This window comes from Crocodylus porosus, unplaced genomic scaffold, assembly GCF_001723895.1.
Source record: "Crocodylus porosus isolate Cpor-Errol unplaced genomic scaffold, CroPor_comp1, whole genome shotgun sequence".
In the NCBI taxonomy this organism is placed as follows: Eukaryota; Metazoa; Chordata; order Crocodylia; family Crocodylidae; genus Crocodylus; species Crocodylus porosus.
The window spans coordinates 73,555,123-73,567,554 of NW_017728886.1; the positions used below are offsets into that span (position 1 = coordinate 73,555,123).

General features: G+C 43.2%; 1 protein-coding gene across 1 annotated transcript in view; it reads right to left on the reverse strand.

Moving 5' to 3' along the window:
• TRIM71 (tripartite motif containing 71) overlaps nt 1-12,426 on the reverse strand; it is a 64,428-nt gene extending 52,002 nt beyond the window's left edge. The window contains exon 1 of the mRNA XM_019536421.1: nt 12,350-12,426. The gene's annotated coding sequence lies outside the window, so the exon portion shown is untranslated. The remainder of the gene's footprint in view (nt 1-12,349) is intronic.
• Nucleotides 12,427-12,432: the final 6 nt, after the last annotated feature.

Genomic DNA, 12,432 nt, shown 5'->3' on the forward strand with positions numbered 1-12,432 from the left:
AAGGAGTGCAGGGGTGGGAGAAAGCGGCTCCTCCCCACCCATGCCCGGTGCCCTGCACTGCAGTTGCTTGCAGCCTAGTCCCATGCAGGCTGCAAGTGCCTGCAGTGCAAGGCACCAGGCATGGGGGGGGGGGCACTTCTCTCCTGTGCTCAGTTTTTCCCTGGGCTCCTTCCCTGTGCAGAGAAAAGTGGCCCCTTGCCTGCCCCATGGCCAGCGCCCCATGCTACAGTTGCTTGCAGCCTGCATGGGGCTGCCTGTGCCTGCTCCTGACAGCCCTATATGGGCTGCAAGCACCTGCAATGTGGGGCGCTGGCCATGGGGCAGGTGAGGTGACTTTTCTACACACTCAGCACCAGCTTCTTCCCTGCTGGTGAGCAGGGAGTCGGGGCTGTGCACTGACCCCTGCCTGTACCGCAGGGCTGGGGTCACTGGGTGTGAGCAGGCACGGAGCCAGTGGGAAGACAGGGCCTACACTAGTGCCCCAGGGCCAGGGCCCCACTTGGTGCCCTGGGGCCAGGGCCAGCGGGGCCCAGAGCAGGGTGGCAGGAGCGTGGGGTCCCAGCTGGCAGGGGCTCTATAGAGTCAGGCCAGCTCCCCACTCCCTGCTGGTACAGCCCAGCCCAGCTCCACGGACCCTTGCCAAGCCTGTGCCCTGTTTTGGGCCCCACTGGTGCTGGCCCCGAGACATTTGGTCCCAAAATATTGGAACACTGGGCCCAAGATGGTGACCAGGGGAGTGGGGCACCTGTCAAGGGGTGAGGCTACCCATGCAGCCCTCCACAGCCTTCCAAAACTGGGTAAGCGGCCCACTGCTCAAAATAATGGCCCACCCTTGACATATATGAACAAAAAACCCCATACTAACAGATGGAAAACCTCTGACAGTTTCTGAAATTCAACAGCATCTCTGGCCATTGTTTTCTAATAGCACCAGCTCCATCATCCAACAGCCATGTGACAAAGTGAGAATTTCATAGATATTAGGAGCTGGAAGGGACCTTGTGAGATCATCAAGTCCAGCCCCCACTCCCCCCTCCCCCTCAGCAGGAAAGTCAGCTGGGATCAAGTGATCCCAGCAAGAAACATATCCAGACTTAAAAAAGAAAAATAGAGAGAGTCCAGAGTAGGTGCTTGCACCACCTCTGGGGCAAGTTTTTCCCCCCCCCTCCCCCCAGACCCTGGACACTCACACAGTAAAGAACTTTTTTCTTATGTCTAGTCCAAATCAGCCTTCCTGGAGTTCATGGCCTTTAGACCTTGTTATCCCTTGGGAATGTCTCATTTGAAGATCATGCATGGCAGTCTCATCTCAATTATGACAGAAAAACTAAAACCATTTAGATTTAGAATCACAGCGCTTCCATAGCGTTCGATGGCAGTAGTTTTCTGGGTGGAGCAGATCCCTAATGCACCAGTTACCACAATGTTAAAAAGATGCCAAATTATTTAAGGTTGAGACTGGCACACCTTTTTTTTGTATTCTTTCTTTTAGAAAATGGTTCTCATGCACAGCTAAACTAAAGAACTGTAGATTTAAATTGCTGCATCTCTCTAGCAAAGAGCACACACTCTCCCCGTGACCCTAAGGTACAGATGAATATTGTATTGCTCCACTCCATGAAGAGAGGACTGCTATTCTGACAACTTTCCGAGGCATATTGCGCCTGAAGACTCAAGTCTCATTAGCAACCAGAGGCCTGCTTTTTGCTACCATAGCCATACTGGTTACTAGTATAGATGCAATTTTACCAGCAAAAATGCTCTTAAGTAAGTATACTTTATTCCTTCTGAGAAGCTATTTAAACTGCATCTCTACTAAGGGATTTGCCAGTATAGAACTATTTGCAAGTCTTAAATTGGCACAAATTCAGAAGATTTGTATTTATCTTCCAATAAAGTCTGGAACAAATTTTCAGCTGTTACTAGAAGGGCACAACATTTTCCTGTAGGCAGTCAAGCAGCCTAAGGCAGAGTATGAATAAACTCACTTTAGGACTAAACCTCACCTGCACTCAATGGTGTACACCATACTGTTAGGCAGAAAGGGATGTTAGAAAGAATTGAGAGCAATGAAAAGGATTAGAAGCCCAGGAAATTTGATTTATGAGGAAAGGTTGAAAGAACTAAAATTATTTAACCTGGAGAAGAGAAGACGTGCAGTGGGGAGATTTGATAACACTCTTCAAATATTCAAAGGCTAGTTATAACAGGGGCAGGCAATTATTTTGGGCAGAGGGTCGCTTACTGAGTTTCAGCGAGCCATCAAGGAGAGGCAGCTCAGGGCAGATTAATATTAAGTTTTCTAAATTTTTAGAGGCCCTGCGGGCCGGATAAAATGGCTTGGCAGGCCACATCTGCCCCCCCCGGGCTGCGTTTTGCTCACCCATAAGTTAGAAGTAGGATAGCAGCAGACTAATCTCTGTGGCTGCAGGGGACAGAACAATATTAAATCAGCTCAAATTACATCAAGGGAATAAAAAAGGTTGGGTATTAGGAAACCACCATCATAGCGAGAGTTTTAAGCACTGGAACAGACTAGAGAGGTTATAAAAGCCTCCAAGGATGGGGATTTCAACAGCAGGTCAAGCAAACATTAGTCTAGATAGTCAGGGATGGTGGTGCCTTGGGCCAGGGGCTGAATTAAAGTGACTTCCTGAGGTCTCTTCCAGCCCTACTTTGTTTCTAAAGTACCTCAGAGTCACAACCCTTGTCAAGATATCCCAAGTATTTAAATAAATACACCCCTATCTGAATCCATTACAAATACCTGCACTTCTTTAGACACTAGAGGTGCATCAATACATTGGTCAAAAAAGTCTCACTTTTGTTCTCATCAGAAATCAGCCATATCAGGCTGATAATTTAGCCAATAAATGGCCTGTGCATGCACACAGTGCACCACAGGTGGCAAGGAACACATCCTGGCAGCTTGGAGAGCCATCTCCAGCTGGTAAGTCTGTGGTAGAAGGGGAAGGAAAGATCAAGGCCCCCCATGGTGATGGTGCCTAGGGAAGAGACAAGCACTGCCCAGGGCAAGGTGGGTGGGTGTTGCCCAAAGCCACAGCTCATCCAGGGGGCATTGTCTTACATCTTGTCCATCTAGGCCAAAAACAGTACTGCCACTTCCCCCTGCTGCTAAAAACCATAAACTCCATGGAATAGGTCAGAGCCAGGCCACAACCCTCCCCTGGTATAGCCAGATCAGTACCAGATCACACCCACTTCCCTCTTCATGGCTGGATTGGGGCATGGCTGCTCCCACTCCTCCTGGACTGATTCAGGGCCAAGCCCCCCTTCTCTTCCATAACTCCCCCTGCTGGCCACACCTACTTCCCTCTGGGCCAGGTTGGAGCCCAGTTACAGCCTCTTTCCCCCAGAAGGTAGGACCATGCCCCTTCACCCCTGCGCATCTGGTTCTGGCCAGGTCATGTCCACTCCAGGGATGTCCCCCTCCCCACTCTGGTGCCAGATAGGGCCCCACCATATCCATTCCAGGTGCTAGATTGCCACTGTACCCAGCCCATGGAGAGGATAGGCACAGCCTGTCCAGCCTGCCAGCCAAGAAGGTTGGGCACCACTGAGCTACAACTTTTTCCTGGGTCACAGATCAAAAAAGTTAACCAAGTTCCACTGGGAAAACATGTTAGTTAAATCGCCATTAGAGCCTGAACACACACAAATTTCTTTTTAGATGCTTGTTTTGGCTGAACTACAATTGTTGATGACACTCAAGTTCTGTTTTTGACAAGGATGGTCACATTTATTCTGCATACACAAAATCCTCAGCTTTAACCACTCTTCAGTTCTTGAGTGAAACAAAAAGAAAGCGGGACATCTGAGGTTTAATATAACAACCAGAACTAAATAAGAAAAGTTTATACTTAAAAGCCCAGTTGAGCTAAAAACGTAACCCTGTCAACTCTTATAAATTAAATAGTGATCTGACTCTGGAAGAGAAGTCTGGATGAAGATGCAGAAGAGAGGGCAAACATACTTCTACTCCTGCAAGCTTTTGAAAAAAAGAAAAATGTGGTTTAGACAAGAGCCCATAGGACACAGGATCACTTTTACTAGTCATCCCTATGAAATAAACATAAGGAGGAAAGAAGCACATGAAGAGCTGTAACTCAGTCTGTTGCACAGGAAGAGCCCTGGGGAACAAGGAAAAGTGTGCATTTTGGAGACCGAGGAGGAAAGTTTAGTTACTGGCCCATGTAATTTGGGTCTGGACTTTAACCCAGAAGGTGAGTTCCAGTCTTATGTTCTTACATTAAGAATGACGATTTTGGTTTTTAAACTCACTGAATATAGAACAGGTTTAAAAGAAATATTTGAAAAGACTAAGCTACTGAGTTCAAAATGGGTTGTGCAGCAGTGTCAAACTGTGACCTGCACCAGTAACTCTCTGGTCTTGCATCTTGTCTATCTAGGCCAGGTACAGACATTACACTTTTACCAGTGTAAGTGTGATCAGAAGCTGGTCTATACTTGTAACAGAATAGAAGTTTGGTACACAAAGACTATGCTTGTAACAGAACAGAAGATGGGCTTTAAAAATGTGGTGAAACCCAGTCTAAAATTTGCGCCTCCCCTCACCTCCCAAGGGTGAATGTGTGTTCTCTGTCTGCTACCCAATCCAAAGTATGCCACTTACAGAAAACTACATACCTTAGATCAATTCTCCCTTGGGCTTTTTGAATGTCTGTACCTAGTTTACAGTTTGTATTGCAGCCCATCAGTTCTGGGGTATTTCTTACATACACCTTACTTCTTTGCTTAAAAAGAAAAGTCATTCTTTAATCAGGATTTCATACAAACTGGGATTGGAACAAAAGGCGAATCAAGAAGGCAAGCAATATAGAACGGCACGATGGAGACAAAATTCCCTTACCCTGAAGGTATAAGAAAATAGGATCCAAGTCAACAAAGTCAGGGGATGCATATTTGTACTGTTCTTTTCAACCCGAAGTTCTCTCTTGTAGGGAGTTTGTTTGTATATGAGCTAATGACAGATTAAGGGGGTGGAGGGTAAAGAGACCCAAGTCCCCTAAAACCATGAGATTTGCACAGCCTTGGTGTTGTTAAGGAGAGGCAAGTTTCTAGTAGACATAAAACAGCAAGTTATACATGTACATACAATAGAAATATCTTCCTTTGTGTTCAAGACATCCTTAGCAATTTCTGAACCTTTGCCCACAGACTTGTGCTACACTAAAAGTTGCTAGCTTCTTTACGAAAGAGAGAAACCATATACGCATTACCCCAATTACCAAAATTTTAGGGGTTCAGGTTTCTACACATCTTGCCTCAGCAGAAACTGTTTGAAGTCATGCTTATTTGGGTTAATTAGTAGTGTTGTCAGAATTTACTGACACCAGAATAATAGAAGATCTTCTATTTGTTTACCCAAAAATGTTGGGAATGTTTGGGAAACAGACTGCATGGTGCCTGCTATCATAACAAGCAAAGCCAGCTTCTCACAAAAAAATACCTTGTAAAAAGTAGCAACCTCAATAGGATGATATTGAAGAGAAAGAGGACAAATCTGCCTTTGACCCAGATTCATTTGAAGTAATCTTATAAGAGTCTGGGACTTTTATGAAAGAATTAATGAGCAACTCAGCCATCCAACCTATGCTCATCTTATGGGGGAGGATGGAGGATAGACAAGTTCTTGGTGTAGTACCGGAGCACCACTTTCTCTCAAAACTATGTTGTACAATTGTGCAAGCTTTCCTTTAAAATGAGAAAGGGATTGTTGTTACTTTAAGCATATATGTACTGGGCACAAGGGAAAGAAGAGACTGCAAAGTGATCCAATTTATTAAAGTTTAGGCTAATGTATTTATTAAGCAGCTAAGAGAGATGGTATACTGGTCTCAACCTAGCCCTAATGGCCTGTAGCCTTGTCACATAAGCAGTTTTTGTTGATGGCTAAGGTCTTAAGAGCGAGTTTGGAGAACCACACAGAAAAGGTAATTTCCAAATCTTAAGTCAGAGCGCCTTCAATACCCATGTGGTCTTTTACTGAGGATGAAACACCATCTTTTGCAAAGAAAAAAAAAAAAAAAAAAGTGAGACTCCTTGATTAGCCTTCAAGCAGAAGCGCCATTTTTTTTTTAAAAAAATTGTGGTTTTAGTTACTACCCTAAATTAAGATTTCACGTGTCCTGCTTTTCAGAAGTGTGGGACACCTAGCTGCTCCCAATGATTTTAAACATCACAACCATTTATTTTAGAAGCCATCATGCACAGCTACATACATTTGGAGTCAAAAACATTCCTCCAGATTAGATTATCTTGCCATTAAATTTCTACTGGATTGGAGTAAGGTGGCAACTGCAGTACTCAGAATGAGTTGTGGGGTTACATTATGAATGCTTTGTGCCCAAAAGCTTGTAGTTGAAACAATTTTTTTTAGCTTTTATTAGACCAACAAGGTTTTTGCAATTATCCTCTACTACACATCTCAATTGCCAGAACCCAATACATAAACACGCATACCCACCTGCCCTACAGCATTATGCAGATAGGAACAGCTATTAAACATTTTCATTAAAAATTTTTCTGGTAGCCTCCAAACTATATGGCAATCTATTTTGGAACAAAACTTAAAAGTTTTATTTTTTATTCATTTATTTACAATGTTTAGCTATTCTTTTAGCATGTGGCAAGAAACTGACCTATACAACATAACACTGTGCCAAGGAAAGGTTAGGTGGGACTCCCATTAGAAGATATGGGGCAGTGGTGACCAACCTTCTTGGCAGGCATTACACAAGCTAAGCCCTGCCCCACTCTGATCCCTACCTGCAGAGCTATACCTGATAAAGTTTGCACCATGGGGGGCCGGAAGGGAGAAGCTTGATCCCCGGGCTGCATGGAGCAGGACTGGACAGGATGCAAGAGGTATTGCTACCATGAGCCAGATTAACCCTTCTCTGACCCCGCAACTGCCTGTTTTATAGGGCAAAGATCCAAATCCCTGATTTTGGCAACAGCTGCAGTGCTTGGGAAGGGTTCACCCTGGCTCTTCGTAGTGACTCCCAACATCTCTCACAGCAGAGTCCTGCCTCAGTTTCACTATGTGGCTAGAGACTGGAGCTCCCTCGCTTCACTGAGTACCACAGGGCAGCTGTCCATGCCATTTGTGGCACACGTGCCACAGGAAAAAAAAAAAAAGTCACCTGAGTTTTAGGTGGCCAATTTAAAAGCGCACCAAAAAAAAAAAAAAAAAGAAATCAGACTTCCTTCCTTCAACCCACATCATTCTCCCCCAACCTCCCCCCCACAAAACTCTGGAAGAGTAGGAAGGAAAAGAGAGGGACCAAAGTGACCATTTTAAAAATAACCAGGAAAGTGTGCTATTGTTCAATTACAGCACACACATACACAAAGTTACACTTGCTTCCAGTGACAGATGGCATACTCAATGTTAATTCTCAATCCAAATCTATTTGAAAGAATTAGCTTTAAAAGTTGGCATCTTAGACACATAGCCACCACCAAATGCAGCTCACAAAAGACACCTCTCATGGATCCAGAGGGACAGCCTTCCATCTTCAGCTCCCTCTGTGCAAAAATGAAGTTTATTTCTTATCTATGGGGACTTACTATCTTGTACTATCTATACTTTTCCCAGAGCCTGCCCATGGGAATTTACTCCCAAAAGCTTGCAGAAAAAGGACAGTTATCTTTATTAGACCAACTCCGAAATTGCAAAAGTATCATTTTTGAACCAAGAGTTCTAATTTTTTTTGTATGACCTCTATGGCTCCTCACACTTATCTTGCCTACATAACCATCTGACTGCTTCTCTGCAACTGCCCTGCTAGAATTATCATGCTTGTCCCAAGATGATAAAACAGCCTATTACCTATTGTATTATGTTACATTTTTCCCCACTTCCTACACCAATACAATTGGCAACTGAAGAGCATTGGGTCTGTGCTAACCCTCCCATCCTTGCTGCCATTATAAATGGAATTGCCATTCTAGTGACTGAAGAAGCTGCATACGTGGAGAAAACCCCACTCTACTGTAGAGACTCTAAGAAATGGTAAGCTGTTGTTGCACAAAATGAAACAGTAACATCAGAATTGTTCAAGCTCCAAGTATTTATGTTCATGACTTGGAGACAAGAAGCAGCACTGGTATAAGACAGTGTTCCTTTTCAGATTTACAAAACTTTTATTGCCAGCACTTATGCAGAAAGAGGGAGGGAGGGAGGGAGGGAGCAAGCAAGCGAGCAAGCATGCACACTTCAGATACTGGGAGCCCATGCTGAGGACTTTTCATATAATCAGCTGGGCATGTTTGATACTGTTATTGGAGAGAGACTACCTCACAATGCTTTCCAAAGTAATGCTTCTTAGAGTAAAGTCATTTTTTTTAAAAGGAAGACATCACACAGTGATGCCATTATATTCAATCTTTACCATTAAAATAATGCCCCAAAAACTAATATTTCTAAGATCTTAAGCTTGATATGTAGTGATCAAGCCCCAACCAAACAAGGACATTTCAACTAGTATGGAGTTCTCACAGCAGTTTTCTGTTGTGTAAAAGTAAGTCTCAGGACTGTTTACAAGGCAACACATTCAACTTAAAAAACTAAGAGGCAAAGGGTCAGTGACTGCCTCAAATTTCATTCAGAACATCCATGTCAGGGATAAAACAAAAATCTAGGGTTGGTATTTATTGCCATGGACCAGAACAACATTGTATATACTTCTGTTTTGTTCCCCCCCCACCCCAAAGAAAGTAGATACTTCATACTGAAAGCAGTGTTTACAATGCCATCTTATTTAGATTTTGCCAGTATGATTATAGCCACTCCCCCCTTCCCAAACTCACTGAGCATCAGTAACAATGTGCATGACTACTACTTTACAACACTGATTCTTAACCAAGGTGCTACTGGCTTGAGATCTTTGTCAAGAAGAACAGACAGTGGTTTGCACACTGAACAGTGCTGAATGACTTGCACAGTAAACCCAGAGATGTCAAAAGGGAATCCGTAATAATCACACACACACTCTACCTGTTGGTCTTTCCAAGTTCTTGACAACAAAAGTATTGTTCAATTGCTTTTCCCATAGGTCAAAAGCACAGTGAAAAACTAAGAGCTGGCACTGACCCCCAAGGGGTGCCTTCAGTCTAAAAAAGGTCAAGAACCATTACTTTCCAATATACTGTAGTTATGTAATTTTCTGTAAATCAACACTACAGATCAGACAGAAATCCAACCAACTTATCTACAGAAACGTTTACAAACAGCCAGCATAAATCATGAAGAACCTACAGAACAACTAACAACTTTAATCCTGTTGTAATTTAGAGTTTGCACTACCAGAGTCTGTGCATTTTAAGTCTGCTTCCCCTCCTCTCCCACCTCCATTCTTCAACCCCAAGTCCTCTGTTTGCATCTGCTGTGACAAAAACCCTACTAGCATCAATACTTTGGGTTTTCTTTAGTAGGTTGATGGAACAAAGTTTGAAACTTGAGACACCTTCCTTTCAGTGTCAAAAATGCATGAGTAGCCACCCATTTTTTCCTTATTATTTAAAAGTCACTGACAATATTTTAGAGCACAGTCTCTCAAACACTTTGTTGGAACGTTCCACTTTGTTAATCAGAAAACTAACCATTCACATGAATTTATGTTTAGAACATTACTTAAAATATTCTCTTGGACAGCTGTTTTCCCCCATTAGAGGATTCTAAAATGGGAGCTATTTTTAAGAACAATGTTCAACAAACCAGTAATAATTCTCACCATCTCCATGTCACTTCCCAATATAGCAAAATTTTGGTGTCAGACATCTTTCGTGACAGGGATTAACAGCACAACGAGTTCTTGATTTATCTGGTTCCCACAGAATGAGCAGAATGTTTCTTCCAAAGGTTAGTTTAAGTACTTAAACTAAATTTACTGATCAAGCATTGCATATCTAAAAGTTAATACAGCACCAATACCAAAGGAACTAGTCAGTGGTTCATTAAGTAAATACCAGAACACACATTTATAGAAGTTCCTCATGTGTCCCATTCCCCCCTGGATTATTCTTTTGCCAAGAAATCTCCATGAAGCAACTCCAGAGGTTCTTAACTGCTTTTTCCACTGACAGGTAGGAGGAAAAAAAACAGAGTTACACACACACACACACAACTGACTGTTCTATGAAAAAGCCCTGCAACCCACAAAGGTAATTTCATTGGAAGTTGATATTCTCTGGAAGGACACAGTATATTAAAGTTCCCTGGACTATTTTACCATCAAGTCCAAGAAAAAGAAAAAAAAGCTTAAAATATAGCATTTGATGCTGAATATGTTTTAACTATTTCAAAGACTAAATCATCCTCCATTTGGTTCTAGATTTAAAGACCAATGATTATGTCTAACATTTTCACTAGTAGGTAGAGAAGTATTTAGAAAGGACTAGAAAGCTCTGCGGGCAGTCCAACAAGGAGAATTGCTCATTTCCTCCCCAAATCGCCAAACATCAAACATCTTTCTAGAACAGTCTTTCTAAACGCATGCGTCTTCTTCCCCGTTTCTATGGTATTCAACTGCTAAAGTAACAAATCACAGTTAAGTTGGTCCTCTTAATTGAAACTAAGGCTTCCTAAAGTGCATTCACATTTTTTCTTAATAGGAAAAAACTAAATTTTTGTTCAAATGCCCTTGGAATTCGTCTTCATTCAGTTAGTCTTTAGACAAGGATCGGTCTCTCTTAAGGTGGTACAGGATCAAGCAAAAAAAAAAAAAAAAAGAGCTAAATGGAAAAAAGGGGAGCAAAATCTTCCTTAACAATTAAGTTACTGGAAAATTCCACCGAGATGCCACACTACATTCCACGGAAGGAAGAACAAAGCATGCTGTTTTCCAGTTTTTAAAAGTCAAAATTCAGTCCAAATCACTACATCACTGTATTAGGTTTGGAATAGGCCTAGACATTTTATCTGCATGTTCCAGATACTGCACCTTCATTTATAAAACCTAGAGAGAATTTAAGAGGTGCTACATTATAGAAATGTAACAGTTTATTCAAACTGGATTAAATGAGAGCATTTTGATATTGCCAAACTATGTAGATCTGTATTGCAAGAACATAGTTAACATACTAACCAAGAGCATAAAAAATAAAAACACAGTTAACAGAAAATGAAACATCATTACCTCCCTGAAAGTTAGATTTTCCCACTTCACCACATTCACCCCCTCCTGACACGTACTTGCTAGTTTCCTGTTTCTTCAACTGCATTATTCCTATCACTAACGCAACACGAACACCTTGTAGATGCCACCTTTGTATTTTTTTTTTTTTATGAGTTCCTTCAAGCTCAGGGAAAGAGAGTTCTTGCAATCAATTTTGCCATATTTTAAGTGTTGAGAGCCTGAATATTACTTGCATTCAAAAGGGAGAAACAAACCAAACCAAGACAAAACAATCCTTCTCCCCTCCAAGAAACGGGCAGCTTAAAATAGACTTCTAAGACTTGGTTTCTAAGGGGGGGGGGAAATGATGGGGGAATGCGCATGTGAAATGCTCCCATATCCCCTCAACTCAGCTTACAATAGGAGGTTTTCACAAAGAGGTTTTCAAGTTGGTGGGGGCAGGGGTGGGGCTTAAATTGCTAATGTGACCCAAATGCAAAACTTCAAAGCACATTATGTAGGAACAGTAATAAATAGGAATAGTAATAATAATTTTGCATGTAGCTCAAGAGCTCTACAAGAATGGCCACAGGTCACATCTGTTGTGGTGCCCTGTCCTCACATGCTTTCCTACCACACAACAAACAAACAAAAAGAAGATAGGCCGGGAGGTCCCTTCTCTGGAAGCAAGCAAGGGAACCGGGAAAGCTTTGAATGAAGGAAAGACCTGCCCAGATGCACAAGCCAGTTGTATGCCCTGTGTTGTCACAAGGCCACATTTTTAAGCCAGCGGCTGATCTAATTGTTCTGAGCCAGTGACATTGAAGGGGGGAAGGCGGGGGGAAGGGGAAGGGGAGTGCTCTGATGGGGACTAAAACATCTCCATCTGTGACTAAAGGGGAAGCCCAGAGGCACCGCGCAGCAAGGCCCTTCCAGCTGGGGCATTTGGGAAAGAAGCATCCCAGGGAGCAAAGTCAAACTGGAGGTTTTGGGGAGGGAAACAGTTCAGGCTTTTGAGAACAGGAGGTTAAGGGGGAGGGAACCACAGCTCATGGCACAAGAGGGAGGAGAAGCCTCGAAACTGAAGTCCCCCGCCCCAACCTGCCTTACCTGGCTCTTTTGGGTCCCAGGCCCGGGGGTGGGGGGCAGGGCACAGGCCAGCAAGGAGGGAGGGGTCAAGAGCTCACCTCGTCGTCGTGGTGCTGGCAGTAGCTGGCGCGCTCGGGGAAGACGGAGAGGATGCTGTAGGGCGCGGCGGGGTAGGGCGGGC